Genomic DNA, 16,064 nt, shown 5'->3' on the forward strand with positions numbered 1-16,064 from the left:
AGGAGCCGCCTGGCTTAGCTCACAGAGTAAACTTGACACACGGAGGGCGCCGCTGCCTGGGCCACAGCTGGGCATCCTGAGCTCCGGCTGCCGGAATGACCCGGCGGCCTCCGCAGGTGCCCGCCCTCCCTGGCCGCTGGCAGGGGCAGCACTGATAATAAACGGAGAGTGCATTCAATTATTGTCAACTCTGGGTCATTGCTAATGGCGGTTCCCTCCCTTCTCCTTTCATCCTGCGTTCACAATAGTTTCCTCTTTGTATTTGTCTGTGATCAGATGCCAAACATGAGTTAGTGCCGTCCTGGGTAGAGAGGCAGCAGCCACCCTCCCCCGCGCTCCTTGTGGCTGGTGGCAGGTTGGGAGCTACAAGCGCCTTCTGAAAAAGACACCCTGTGTTTTCAAAAAAACAGGCTCCAGGGTGCCTCTCACCCCCATCCTGGCTGACAGGCTCAGCACGGAGGGATCCTCTCCAGCAACTCCATGGCCCCTGACGAGGGTTCCCATGTGAAACTTCAAAAATGAAAATGAAGTTATTGGTTTCTTTGGACCTTTTTTCTTCTTTTATTGTTTAAAGTACTACATATAGTAGTACGTATATCTCCCTTCCCCCTGCCCCATTGACTTTTCCCCAGCCTCCCCCACTCCCTGTCCCACGCCCTCATCCCCCCGCCTCCAGGGTCTGTGTCCATTGGTTGTGCTTATATGCATGCATACAAGTCCTTTGGTTAACCTCAACCAAAGGTTTATTTGGATCTTGACTTTAGAGCAGTGGTTCTCAAATTGGGCTACACCTTGGAATCACCTGGGGAGATTTAAAAACTATTCATGTTCATAACCATCCCAAAGATACTCAGATTTAATGATATGAGGATTGACCTCTAGAGCAGTGTTTCCCAAACTTCTCTCATGATGAGAATCACCTGGTGGAGTTGTTAAAATACAGATTCCTGAATCCCAAATAAGAAGTGCTAAACTACCCTGTTTCCCCCAAAATAAGACAGTGTCTTATATTAATTTTTGCTCTCAAAAATGCGCTAGGTTTTATTTTCAGGGGATGTCTTATTTTTCCATGAAGAAGAATACGGTACATATTTATTGTTAAATGAAAATAAAGGAAATTTATTACCTGTATACGGTACGGTAGTACGGTAGTTGTCAACACAAACCAGACAAACTGTGAATCCTATAGTATCAAGAATTTACTCATTTATTCAATGACAATCATGTCATCATCTTCTGGAACATCATCATAACAATCCAATTCCTGAATTTCCTGGTGAATTTCTTGTGACTCCATTTCTTTCAGAATCAGTGGACCAAATCTCTCATGTTTAGCCTAGGGGGGGCCTCATTTTCGGGGGATGCCTTATATTTCACTCAGAAGGAAACCTGTAAATACCGGTAGGTCTTATTTTCGGAGGATGTCTTATTTTCGGGGAAACATGGTAGAATTTTTGGGAACATATAGGTAAGATTGTATACTTAACTAGCACTCTCAGAGTGCTCCCAAAAATTCTAGTTTAGCACTTCTTAGTTGGGGTTCAGGAATCTGTAGTTTAACAACTCCACCAGGTGATTCTCATCATGAGAGAAGTTTGGGAAACACTGCTCTAGAACAATCTTGATTCAGGATTGGGGCAGATGATGCCAATTTGGTCAATGACATGTGAGAATGCAGGGATTGGGGCGGGAGTTAGAAAAAGCTTTCACTCCTTCTTTCTCCTTCATGGTCTCTGGAGTTGCAGGGCAAGGTGAAGTGCCGGGCTGAAACTACCCTGAGAGAATTGCAGAGGGCAACGTTGGAAAGAACCGAGGTCCTAACCACGTGGCCAGCTGCTAAATCAGTCGCGCTGGGATGCCCCTCTCTTTGAGGCTGCTTGCCTTGTGAGGCGCTTGTCCCGCTCACCTGGCCGCGGGCCCGGGGCCCACGCCCATCAGGATCCCAGGCTCCCGGCTCCAGAGAGGCTTTGAGTGTAAAGCTCCTCTGACTCCCATGAAGCCGCTCAGGGGGAGAGGAGCCTTCAGGAACCGGTGAGTGCTTTGTGCGGCGAGTGAAGGCCGTGGGAGTGTTGCTGGAGGCAGGCAGGCTGGGGCCTGGACACTGCTTACTGATGGTGTGAGTTGCGTCGGTGCAGCTCTGTGTGTCTGTTTTATCATCTGTCCAATGAGGTGAACACCTACCTCAAAGTGTGTTTGCCATCGCTCATTTAATGGCTTTAACGCAGTGCCTGGCATGTTACAAGTTTTCACTCTTAGTAAGTGGGAATTTTTGCTATTTTTGATATATTCACCCTCTTTATGCTACATTGAGCAAGAGTTGAAATAACTGCAAAGACTAAGAAGAGAGGTGCTTGATTCTGACAGGCCTAACTAATGCTTTAACAGTTTAGATTCTAATATCTGTGTTTTCCGATGGTCTTAGGCGACCCACAGGTTGAGAACCGCTAGCAGAGTCTCCTAAGACCATGGGAAAACACAGATATTTACATTACGATTCATTAACATTAGCAAAATTACAGTTATGAAGTAGCAATGGAAATAATATTATGGTTGGGGGTCACCACCACATGAGGAACTGTATTAAAGGGTCACGGCATCAGAAAGGTTGAGAACCACTGGTTTAGAAAGACTGACCAGGTGCTTCCTGTAGCCCCTCCTCCTGGAATCTCCTAACTCAGCTTGCCTTGCTAAGGCAGCATAGACGCCGTGTCCCTGGAACTGAGCTCCATTCCAGCCTGGCCCGCTGACAGGCTTGATTGATTCTTGGAGCCCACAGCTGCCTGCTGCTGGCTGGGTGGGTGTCACCTCTTCCATGGACTGCACCCCACTTGGGACAGGAGCTGTGAAGGTGAGAGGGGGCTAAGTGGTCTGTCAGGGAGAGGGTTCGCCAGCGTTGGGGCTGAGTCCTGGAATCCAGTGTCCCCTAGATTCAGAGTGCTGTCCCAGTGGGGCGCCCCGCCCTCTTCCACAATGTCAGCCCATCTGGGGTCCTGGAAATAGGGCTGGAGATGTGTCGGACCTCAGTCTCTGGTTGGTTCTAAGGGGCTTCATTGGGGCTCCCCAGAAGCCTCAGTACGGGGTCTCCTCCCCTTTTCTTCCTTCCTCTGGGTCTGTGGTCATCCAGTGTCGTCCTCCCTTCACTGGGCTTCTCTTGGCCTTGACTCACTACGGGATCTCCTTCCCACCACCATCTGGGCTTCAGCTGCCCTGCTCCCTGCCCTCCGGTCACTTCGGCCCCCACTGGGATTCTGTGCTCCCCAGGAAACCTGCTGCTGCCACTTCTGTGAGCTCCTCACTTCCCGTGATTCTGGAATATTCCCCACTGCCTACCTGGTCGCTTAGACTAGTCTTCTCCTTTAGGCTGCCTGCTGCACTGCAGTTTCTCTCCGGCATGTCCTCCCCTCCCGTCAGCAGTGCTGCCCCGCTCACTGTGTGCGCTGGTCTCCATCATTCCTGTTTTACTCTCACGTTCCCTCTCCTGTCTACTTCACACCTATGCTGTGCCTCCCCTCCTGCCTTCCTGGAGGTCTTGCTGTATCACTTTCCCAACCATCTTCTTTGGCCAGAACTTTCAGTCTCTTTCTCACTGCTTTTTCTTTCTCATACATTTTTTAAATATGTTCAGGTTTCTCATATCTTTTCATTTAAGGACCCTTCCTCTGAGGATGTTCCTCCTCTTATCTAGGCCTCCCCTTTCCTCCATAGAAAGAGTTGTCCAGACTCTACTTCCCTGTCATCCTTCCCTCTCACCCCTTCTTAGCTGTCAGCAGTGTGGCTTCTCCTCTCTCTACTGAACACTGTCCCTCCCCTGGGACACTTCAGCCCAGGTGTTTCCTGAGTCTACGGAGGGATGGGTGTGGCTCTGGAGTATTGGCCTTGGTTAGAATTCAGGCCCTCCCCCTCCCCTTCACCCCCGTTGGGAGAGACTGGACCATGGCTAAATTCCTTATTCCTTTTTGGGTAGGGGCTGTTTTCCCAGATTCTAGTAATAATCATAGCTCCCACTTAGAGCAAGTACCACAGGCAGGCCTTCTGCTCTGTGCTCTTCGGTTACTGCGGCCTTGGTGAGTGGAAGCTCAGAATGTTCACTGAGTGAGTAAATTTTGCCCAAATAATCTTAATCAGGTATTTAAATTCTCACTTCCACATTCACCTCATTCCGTTCACCAGGTCTCTGGTTTATTTTCCAGTTAAGACATGATTAAACAAAGGCTCCATCCTAGTATTAAATTTGAGCGACCTCTGATTTGATATCTTGCACAGTTTGAATCTATCCCATGACTGAGCAGGAGAGGTGCCTTCGAAGTGTCTGTCCATAGGGGAGTCACATGTTGATTTGGTATTTAAATTTAGGACGGTTAAACTAATATCACTCTGCAATAAAAAGTTGATCATTCTGGTTGTGATCAAGTAAAAAAAAATTTTTTTTAAATTCTATAACACAGGCCCGCCCCCACAATTTGCAAGATTAGAAAATCAGGGGTTAAAAAAAAATCCAGCAAAGGTCCTAGAATGAAGACCTTTGCATAGGAAGAAAAACTACTTTGAAAAATAAGCAGGTGGACTAAATGGGCAATTAAAATCCAACTGTTGGGGTATGGCTGAATCCGGGTGACCTCAGGTGGCCACAGGAGGCTGCTGTGCTCCGTCATCCTCTTGGGTAAATAGTAGGAAGAGTGGCCACCAGCAGCAACAAGCTTCCCCTCTGCCAGCTGCCATCCTGCCTAAACAGTCCTCTCCCCCACAGTCCTGGGGAAGAAATCATGGAATTGATTGTGATTTGTCTGCCTTGGATCATCAACTCAACCCTGGGTCATTTTGGCCAAGGAAATGGGACTAGCTCATGTGCCCAGGGGAGGTTGGACTCGGGATGTGGCATTTCCCTAAATGAAAGATGTGTCAGTTACCAGAAGAAAGAATGATGATCAGGCCCAAACTGGTGTCCAATGCAGAAGAGAAATGGTGGCTTTTCTCCCGATGGCCACCAGCTGTTATGTCCAATCATTGCTCCCCCACTGATAACAGAGTTAGGCAGCTGCTCAAACCCTGACACTCACTCATCCTTCAGAGGTGCTAGAGCCAGGCCTGAGGTTTCTGGATAGGAAGTGCACCCTAACTAAGGCAAGACACAAATTAATTTGGGAAAATTGGAAAATAAGTTTATTTTTAAAAATTAGGCAGACTTCCCCCCCAAAGCCTCCTTGTTCTCCTCTTTCCTCTGGTTCTCCCTCCTCTGTGGTAGAAGTTGACCAGGGAAGGAGGAAAATTCTATAACACAGGCCCTCTCCCGACCTGGTGAACCCAATGAGGTGAATGTGGAAGTGAGAATTTAACAGCCCAATTCTTCTAACCCAATTCACTGGTTGTTTCTCATTTTGTTGATGGACACCCTGGCTTCCCAAATAAGAAAAGCAATCAGGAAGGTTTCAGAGTGAAGAGGAGAGATGGAGGAGGAGAGAGGGCCAGGCATGTGCCAGCAGAGAACATCCGCTCGAGGACAGAGTGCCAGCCTCGCAGCCAGGTTGGCAGACAGGCCCTCCAGCAGGCAGAGTGACAAGAGGGTAATCAGAATCACTTTTCACTTTCCTTTGAGGCAGACACGGAGCCAAAATGGAAGCCATGCCAGGGGGATAAATTGGTTTTTGCTCTTTTAACTTCAAGATCCATTCCCTGGGGTCCCTCCCATCTGTTGGGTTGATTGACAAGCTCACTGGGCAAGGAGAGGATTCCATATCCAAGATTCTGAGCTGTGTTAGAGGATTCTCTGAAACTAATTGAAGGCTAATGTCAGCTGCCAAAGAGGGAGTAGGCAAAGGAGAGAATTACCTTTAGCCAGGGAACTTTCCGGAGCTTAGAGAAAAACCAGATGGTAAGAAAAGTCTCTTGAACTTCAATTTAAGTTCTTTGGGGCCCCAGAAAAAGTCAGTTAAATACCATGTTTTAATTATTTTTAAAGTATTTATTGCTGTCTTGCAATTCAGAAATTCACAACTAGAATTTTTACTGGCATAATTTTGTATATTCAATTTTACATGTTGATGTTTTTATTATATAATGAATATTGTGAACCACTGCAATTTTCAAAGACATTCTAGGGTATTTATTCTTGCATTTCTTTTTTTTATGCAAAATATTTATTCCAAGTTATTTTATGCAGTAGTTCCCCCCTCTAGACCTGTTATAACCATATCTTTTAAATCTGTAAATAATGTTATTAAAATAATATTAATCTTTGAAATCTCACAAAAATTTATATTTTACAATCCACCCTGAATATCAAGGCTGCAAGAATAACACATTTCCTATATCCAAATATTTTACAGCTGTACCCAAAAAAGAAACAAACAAGCAAACAAACAAATACCCCACATATGCTTGGTTAAGGGCTAATGTTACCTGAGCAGCCAAAAATAAAATATCCAAATTATTAGCATTAATTTAATCTATACTAATAAGAGTAATATGCTAATTAGACCAGGAGACCTTCTTGAGACATCCTTCTGGACAAAGCCAGGGGCTTGGTTGGCCTGTATACTGGCCCCAAACAGCCCTCAGCCCATCACCCAGGCTGGCCACACCCCCCAGTGGGGATCTCCATCCCGAAGGATGTGTGGCCAGCCTGAAAAGGCCCTCAGCCTCTAGCCCATACTGGTCCCACCCCTCCCAAGGGGATCCCCACCCTGATCCAGGACCTCCTTCAGGGCAGACCAGCTGGCCCCTACCCATGCACCAATAAAAGGGTAATATGTTAATTAGACTGAGAGACCTTCTGGACAAAGCCAAGGTGGCAGGGCAGAGGCAGAGGCAATTAGGGGCAATCAGGCCAGGAGGGGAGGGCAGGTGGGGGTGAGAAGGCCAGAAGAGGGGGCAATTAGGGACAAAAAGGCTAGCAGGGATGAGCAGGCCAGCAGGTAGAGTGGTTAGGGGCGATCAGGAAGGCAGGCAGGTGAGTGGTTAGGAGCCAGGGGTCCTGTATTGCAAGAGGGATGTTCCAGATTGGAGAGGGTGCAGGCCAGCCTGAGGGAACCTCCTCCCCCTTCCCCGTGCATGAATTTCATGCACCAGGCCACTAGTACAATTATAACTTCAATAGTCACTTTGTCATTTACAATGCTTGCTTGAGCATAGGGGTGAGTGCCCCAAGGGCATGGAAGCTATTGCTGTAGACCAGTGTCTCCTCCTTTCTTCACTGGCAGCTCCCACTTGTGCATCACCCCATATACACTGTGTGTGTATTTTAAAAGTATTTCTCATTACACAAATTTTCTCTATGAAGCAAATAACAGGAAAGAAAAACAACAAAAGCTAAACAAGCCAATCGCTCTCTCTTTGGGATATGATGATTTCCCCTGTGCATTAAATATTCACTAACAATGTAAGAAAAGGAAAGGATTTTTTTTTGTATTCTCTGTAAGCACACAAGCTGAGTTTATGGGTCAGATTTAACCAAACATTTATGTGCCTACTTCCAGGCGTCGTCATCTGATGTTTCACTGCTACTGGTTTCTGTGTCTGAATCCTCAAACTCTGCTTTGCACGTGCTTCACCAAGGGGAGAACAGGCTAGAAGTGGGGCTTTGCAAGAAGCCATTCTTCCCAAAGCCATCATTTCTTCTCAGCTGCTCTGTCTTCATATGGAACTCTCTGAGCTCATCCTCTGCGAGGGGAAGGCGATTCTCATCATTGTCAGGATACTCCTGCCATCCCATTGCTTTCACTAACTGTGCTCTGCTTCCAGTGAGGGCGAGAGGACCGCCCCTTCTTCCTCTACAGGGAGCGGGAGACCTTTCCGATGACAGCCTTCCTCTCCATTTTCCTTTGGTTCTGGTGTGCTGTTGTCCCCCAGTCCTCCCCCTTGTCACAGTCTTTGTTCTCTGAGAGGTCTCCATTCCCGTTCTTCTTCAGAGTCTTCAGAAACTCGCTTTTCCTGTCGGTGGTTTGGCGGGTCAGGGTCAACGTGGTCAGAGGAGAGGAGCTGATCTCCATGGGAGGAGTGGTGCTGGAGGGACTCTCTTTGGGAGAGCTTAAAACTGCACTGCCAGCCAGTACCCCTTGTTTGGTAACAGAGATTGGACTGGTAAAAGCAAACTCCCGACTAGAGGAAAGGGATCCTGGTTTGTGTCCCATTCCATTAGCTTTCCAAGCTCTGGGACTGGAAGGCGGTGGTGCAGGCTTAGGAACCAGGTTCTAATAGACACTTGGAACCATGTTGGACCATTTATTCCCATTTGCGTAGTGAGATCCTGGTGAGGTGAACACAGCAGAGAAGGCAGCAGCAGGGTCTTTGGAAACGTTTTTTGATAACTGGCATTTTGGAGGTTTGTTTGGCATCAGGTGGGTTTTCCTTGCATTCTAGAGTGGCTCCCAATAGGTCTGCATGGCTGGTTCTGTTTGCCAGCTTCTGGATTCTAAGAAGGGAAGTCTTCCTCTTCACACTGCAACTTTCCCACCTCGTCTTCTTTTCTTCCCTGATCTCTGGAGGTGGCTTTTCCTGGAAGGCACAGCCTTTCCTGGAGTGACGCTGCCGTTCCAGTGGCGATGGTTTCCTGCGCCACCCCCACTCTGCTGGCTCATGCCTTCATGACCACAGGAAGAGCCATGCCAACCAGATAGGTTTCCTGTGATTCCAGCATGTGCTCCCTTAGAGACACCCGAGTCCACAGAACCATGGTGAAACAGGGAGGGCTGGTGCCGAGAATCTACTGTAGTTGGTAGAGGTCCATTGTTAAACAAGCCATCAGAGGAATTATGCCCACATGGCTTACTCCAAATCTACCATCTCCTCGGGGTAGGTGCTCTCGTGTTTTTCAGGTGGCTGTCGGTGACCTAACTGCCCGTGGTGTTGAAAACTTGAGCCAAGCAGGAACAAAATCATGCTGTGCCATTTAGGTCCAGTGTCTCTTTTCAGCAAGGTGAGGTATCCAGCCTCATGGCCAGGATCCGTGAGTGTGACCTCTGTGGTCCTGATTCCGGAACTCCTTGAGTCTGCCAGCTGGGTTTCCCATGACTTCTCATTAGAAGGGTGCTTAATAAGGTTGATGGGCAGCACTCCTTACGATGAAGCACAAAGAAGCCAGGCTCTGTGTGGATCACTCTAAGTCCCCTCCATTTCTCATCTTAAACTACCTAGTTCCTGACACGGTTTCCAAATGGGAAAAGGGAAAGGGGAATGGGGAAGATAAAAAAAATTATTTGTTCCATTTAAAACTGAGGAGGGCGGGGAAAGACCTATGTCTATGTCCACCTCATTCAACTTCCCTGAGTGATGGCTCTATGATGTTGTTTAAATAAATAATACATGGATATCTGCACAGTGTGTACAAGCACTGTTCATAGCAAGGTCATAAGTAGAAAGAGAGGTGGACTTGCAAGGGCAAATAATGTCATCTAAGTGACTGATCAAAAATATATTAGCTGAAACCGGTTTGGGTCAGTGGATAGAGCGTTGGCCTATGGACTGAAAGGTCCTGGGTTCTGTTTTGGTCAAGAACATGTACATTAGTTGTGGGCACATCCCCAGTAGAGGGGTGTGCAGGAGACAGCTGGTCGATGTTTGTCTCCCATCAATGTTTCTAGCTTTCTATCCCTCTCCCTTCCTCTCTGTAAAAACATGAATAATAAATATATTTTTAAAAATAATATTAAAAAGCTAGAAAAGATCTTCTGAGTATTCAACTCCAGTGGCAAAACATCTACACGACAAAGCCCTTAATTTACAAATCTCATTCTTACACAGCTGCTAAAAATAGTGTACAGATATGTATTTGTATTTGTTTTCTTCAAAATCTAAGGATATAAGAAATCTTGTTTTTTAAAAAAATCAGACAGGAACTTGATATGCTTTTCCTTCCAAAGAATAGCAGCTTTTAAGGCAAATTTCTTGGTATAAAGCTCCCAAATGTATCTTCTATTTCTTTGGTCTTCACTATTTATAAATTCAAAGCAAAATTAAAACCAGTAGAAAGATGGGGGTTAAGGAGTAGTCAAGGAGAAAGAGTTCCAAAGTGAGGTTTTCTTCTCTTCAGTTTTCTGAATTTCATTTGTTTGCCCTTTCCTGAAGACTGAAATGGAGCTTCTAGAAGGTGATGTGAAGAATCTTTGGTTGCTTCAGTAGAGAAGTCATTTATTATTTTGGGTCCATACCCATCGTTAATCATTTAGAAGGCCACAGGAATCTAACATGGGCAGCGGCTGGGCTGCAGCTAGGCACCAGACGTGGTGTATGAGGACGAATCCTCTGTTTCCTGATCCCGCAGAGCTGGAGAGCCACAACCATAACAAAGCTCTTCCCCACCATACTGCATCTCAACATTTTTTCTCTTTGGTCAGTTTGGCTGTTTCCAATATTTTATAAGTTGTTCCAGCTTACATAGGGCTGTGTTTATTCATTCTTGCCAGCATCAAGTATTTTTTTTTAATTTGTTGTCAATTTGATAGGCAAAATAGTTTATCTTTAATTCACCTATTTTTGATTACTAACCAGGATAAATATTGTTTTGAATGTTTATTAGTCATGTGTATTTCAACCTCTGAAAAGCATCTTTATGCTCTTTGAAGATTTTTCTTAATGGTGAACAGGATGCTTATATTAATACTAGTAGCCCTGCGCACGAATTTGTGTGTGAGTAGCTCGCTGTGCTTGTCTCAGCTGGTCACCCCGCCCACCACCGCCAGTATCTCTCTGCCGCTCCGCCACTCTCTGTCCATTGTCCCGCTCTCCTGTAGTTCTCTGCAGCTTGTTGATCAGTAGTGACATTATGGTGTCCTGGCTAATTTGCATATCCCTCTATTAGTATACAGATATTTAAAGATATGTTTACCTATGAAGGATGTTATAATAGTTCTTTTAGTTTTATTGCTAACATTTCATTTTGTTTTCTCTATTTAAAACTTTTTTTGTAGACAATATATCTGTTATTTAACAAATAATAATTTATTTTTGAAGGGTAATACATGCGTTTGTATGACCCCAGATTTTACAGTCTAAAGAGTATTCATAATGTGTCCCTTCTATGGTGTTGCTGCCCTATCACCTACTTGCCCTCTTGAAGTCACTCATTGTTATCACTATGCAGACTTTCTTCTACACATGACAAATTTATAAACACATTTTACATTCCTACTTCCTTTATGCACAAATAATAAATATCTGTACTCTTCTACAACTTTTTTCTCTTATTTTCAAGTCCATTTTCTATTAGTACATAAAGAGCTTTCTTGTCCTTTTTAATGACAGCAGTATATTCCATTGAATGATTCATGATAATTTTTTTACCTATAAACATTTTGAAGTAGTCAGATCTAACAATCTTTCATTCATAATTTTATCCATTGATCTGTGAGCTTAAAACTTTTGCTCCATCTTTAATCATTTAAACACTCATCTGTATTTTCTTCCTGTGTGATTTTAAATTAGACTCAAGATAAATGTATATTCACATGCAGTTGTAAGAGATAATGCAGACAGAACCTCGTAGCCTTGACTCAGTTTCTCTCAATGTAAACCTCTTGAAAACTATAATAAGTTATCACAACTAGGATTGGACATTGGTGCATGAAGACAAAGCATTTCTATCTCCTCAAGGGTCCCTCATGCTGCTTCTCCTATAGCCATACCCACTTCCATCCCACTCTCTCTGTCTTTAATCTATGGCAATCGCTAACCTATTCTCCACTCTGGTAGTGTTGCCATTTCAAGACTGTTATATAAATGGAATCATACAGTATGTGACTTTTGGGGATTGGCTTTTTTCACCCAGCATAATTCTCTGGAGATTTCATCCCGGTTGCAAAAATCAATTGGGCATATATCTATGGGTCTATTTCTGTTTTCTCTATTCTGTTCTGTTGACTATTTATATGATTATATCTTTGTGAATACTACACAGTCTTGATTATTGTAGCTATGTAAGTCTTGAAATAAGGTAGATGGATTCCTCCCATTTCATTCTTTTTCAAAATTGTTTTTTTAAAAAAATATATTTTATTGACTTTTAACAGAGAGAAAGGGAGAGAGAGCGAGAGCTAGAAACGTCGATGAGAGAGAAACATCGACCAGCTGCCTCTTGCACACCCCCTACCAGGGATGTGCCTGCAACTAAGGTACATGCCCTTGACCGGAATCGAACCTGGGACCTTTCAGTCCGCAGACCAACGCTCTACCACTGAGCCAAACCGGCTTCAGCCTTTTTCAAAATTGTTTAAGATATTATAGCTCCTTTGCCTCTTATCAATATTAAAATCATTTTATCTATATCAGTGATTTTCATCCAGTGTGCAGCAAAATTTTTTAAAACATTAAAATACCTATATAGTCAGGGGCACGAATATCCTTTCTCTTAGATCAAGCATGTCTAACTCAAAGGCTAACACAGGCCAAATAAGGCATGCAGCACATGGGTCAGGAGTTTGACATGCTTGCCTTAAACTATCAAATAAAAATGATCACAGCCAACGCAACAAAAGCCATCCAGTGAGAATGCCCCTGTCTTGAGCCATAAATATATTGGTCATATAATAGAGTTGCATCTTATTGGTCACATTGCATAATAAAGTTGCGTCTGATTGGTTAATTATTGGTACCAGAAAACCTGATATACAAGTATACGCACATGCTTTTAAAAAAGTCACTTTGGAGCAAAAATGGTAGGTAACGATTATCATTAGTTTTGTTTTGTTTTTATAAATCAATCAAAATTATACCTATGATTTTTGTCAGATCTGCAGAAAAGATGTTTTGGTGTGTCAGAATTTTATTCGCTTACGTGTACCATGAGATGAAAAAGTTGAAAATCGTTGGTCTATATCAACAAAACTTTTGTGGATATTTTTAAAAGAATTATATTAAATCTGTGTATTAGTTTGAGGAGAATTGACATCTGCACTATGTTGAATTTTCCAATCTATGAACACAGTATGTGTCTTATTTAGTTCATCTTTAGTTTCTTTTAACAGCATATTTGTGTAGTTTTCAGCATGCAAGTTGTATATGTGTTTTGTTAGATTTACATCTAAGTATTTTCTCTGAGTGATTTTAAATGGCATTATCTTTTAAATTTTGGTTTTTCATAATTATGTGTAGAAGTGTGATTGATTTTTATGTGTTGCTCTTGTATCCTGTGACTGCTGAACTCATGTATTTGTTGTAGACTTTTTTTTAGATGCCTTGGAATTTTCTATATAAGCAAATAGAGACAGTTTTTCTTCTTCATTTCTTCTTCTTCTGTATGCCTATTATTTCCTTGCCTTGCATTATTGCCCTGGTTAGAATTTGCAGCACTGTGTTGAGTAAGAGTGGTAAGAATAGACATCCTTTTAAACAGACAGTTCTCTAAAATGGAGACATTTTAGAGGAAAAGTATTCAGTTCTTCACCATTAAGTATATTGTTAGCTGTAGTGGTTTTGTTTTCTTGTTTTTGTGAATACTTCTTATCAAGTTAGAAAACTCCTTTCTATTTCTAATTTTCCAATATTTTTTTTAAATCATGAATTGGTTTATGATTGTGTCAAATGTTTTTTTCTGCATAAAATAATATGATCAAGTAATTTTTCTTCTTTAGCTTCTTGATATGGTGGGATACATCAATTTTCAAACATTGAATCAGTCTTGTATTCATGGAATAAACCTTACTGGTCATACTATATACATTTTTAAACATTGCTGAAATCTATTTGCTAATATTTTATTAAAGATCTTTATATCTATGACTGATATTGGCCTTTAGTTTTCTTTTTCTGTTCTATCTATTTGATTTTGGTAGTAGGGTAATAGTAGCATTACAAAATGAACTGGAAAGTGTTTATTCACCTGTCATCTGGAAGAAATTGTGCAAATTCTATTAATTATTCTTTAAACATTTGGTAGAATTCTTCAGTGAAATGATCTGAACTTACAGATTTCTTTTGGGAGGGGGAAATTTTTTAAAATTAAGAATTCAATTTCCTTAATAGTTATAGGGCTATTCAAATCATCTATTTCATCTTTGGTGAGCTATTATAAAATTCCTTGAGGAGTTGCTCTATTTCATCTAAGTTGTTAAATGTACTGTGTAGAGGTATTTGTAGTATTCTCTTTTTACTTTGATGTCTGCAGGGCCTTATTACTTTTTTGATGTCTGCAAGATCTGTAATATCCCATTCATGCCAGATAATTTGTGTTCCATTTTTTGTTATTCGTCTTGCTAGAGATTATTCAACTTTATTGATATTTTCAACAGAGTCAGTTCTCTGTTTCATTTATTTTCTCTATTATATTTCTGCTTTCAATTGCATTTATTTCTGCTTTTATTAATTATTTCCTTCTTTTTTGCTCTTTTTTATGCTCTTGATGTAGAAGCTTAAATCATTAGAGATTTTTCCTTTTTTTAATATATTTTTTAATTGATTTTTTACAGAGAGGAAGGGAGAGGGATAGAGAGTTAGAAACATCAATGAGAGAGAAATGTCGACCAGCTGCCTTCTGAACATCCCCTACTGGGGATGTGCCCACAATCAATGTACATGCCCCCCGATCAGAATCGAACCTGGGACCTTTCAGTCCATAGGAGGACACTCTATCCACTGAGCCAAACCGGTTTCAGCTAGATTTTTCCTTTTTTAATGTATGCTTTGAGTGCTATAAAAATTCCTCTTAGCACTACTTTAACTGTGTCCCACAGATTTTGATGTGTTGCCTTTTCATTTTCATTAAGCTAAATGAATATATTTTTAAATTTCTCTTGAGTCTTCCTCTTTGGGCTACTTAGGAGATTTGTTTAGTTTCCAAGAGTATGGAGAGTTTTTTGTTATATTTCTGTTACTCATTTCTAGTTTGATTTCATTATGGTCAGAGAAACTGCATAATTTAAATTATTTTAAATTTGTTGAAGTTTGTCTCTTAGGCCCATGATAGGTTTTATTTTTGGTATATGTTCTCTGGGAACTTGAAAAGAAAGTGTATTCTGCAGTCATTGGGTGGAGTGTTCTATTGATTAATGGTTTTAAGTTCTTAATAATTTTCTCTATTTTTTGAGAGAAAAGTGCTGAAGACTCCAACTATAACTCTGGGTTTGTTCATTTGTCCTTTCTGTTTTGTCAGTTTTTGCTTTGTTTTTAGCTCTGATCTTTAGCAGACAATTTAATTATATTAGAATGTGGTCTATAACACTTGACTAAATGTGGTCTATAACACTTGACTAAAATTTTCATTGTTGTATTTCTGAGCAAAATTTTTTAATCTAGTGAAAAATGGTGTAATTTTTCTCCTTTAATTTATACCAGAATAAAGCTTCTTCAGCATCAAGTACATTTCATTTTTTAATTGTTAACATTTGAAGTTCCAGAGGGAATAAAGTGGCTGAGTTCTCTGTGAAAAGACACAAGGGTTATGTAATATTGGGGTAATTGGTTATAAAATGTCTGAAATTTCACTCTGCTATTCACAGGTTGGCTTAATTAATATTAGGTTAAATAAAGTATACTGTTAATTCAGAGCTTTTGGAAATTGTTTTACCAAAGGCCATGTTAGCAAGATGAATAAAAATATGAGCTTTAGAGACAAAGTTAGGGCTTTGAGCACTGTAGTTGGTTAACTTATTTGTGTAGGTTTAAGACAATTGTGTAAAGTCTAATGGTTTCCTCACTTAGGAAATGGGAGTGAAAGGTGTTAGGATTGTTTTAAGGATCAAGTTGGTAACTTAGTGCAAGTGATCAATAAATTTTTGTTTTTATGGGTCTCAGTTGGGAAAAGGAAGAGAACTATGAGTTTGGAGTTGGCTTTACATCCTGTCCTGGGAAGTTTTCCCACAATAGAAAGTTTCCTTTCAGTTGATGCAAAGGCTTTCTATCATAGGGACACTTAGCAGGAAAAGTATGGGTGACTGGGAAATGGTCGATTTCACCAGTTCCTGGGCCAGAAACATCATATTTAGAAAGTGAAAGCATGTTTGCTTGTGTATTAGTCACACTGATTGGCCACTGTGCAGAGAATCTTCACCTTTCCTTAGGTGTGCCTTAGTCATGGAGAGAGCCAGGTTTCTGAACCAAATGCAGCGTGGGGCACCAAGTCCAGCTTTGTAATTATTCCT

The 16,064-nt window shown here is 42.0% G+C and overlaps 1 protein-coding gene and 1 pseudogene across 2 annotated transcripts in view; one reads left to right on the top strand and one right to left on the bottom strand.

Moving 5' to 3' along the window:
* LOC311627093 (vasculin-like protein 1) overlaps window positions 1–8,884 on the bottom strand; it is a 234,831-nt pseudogene extending 225,947 nt beyond the window's left edge. The window contains exon 1 of the transcript in view: window positions 7,448–8,884. The product of the transcript in view is annotated as a vasculin-like protein 1 (transcript). The remainder of the gene's footprint in view (window positions 1–7,447) is intronic.
* The window catches only part of GPR39 (G protein-coupled receptor 39), a 187,533-nt gene that overhangs the window by 112,652 nt on the left and 58,817 nt on the right, over window positions 1–16,064 (top strand). The window lies entirely within an intron of this gene.

Source organism: Pipistrellus hanaki (assembly GCF_964339955.1).
Source record: "Pipistrellus hanaki genome assembly, chromosome: 8".
Taxonomy (NCBI): Eukaryota; Metazoa; Chordata; class Mammalia; order Chiroptera; family Vespertilionidae; genus Pipistrellus; species Pipistrellus hanaki.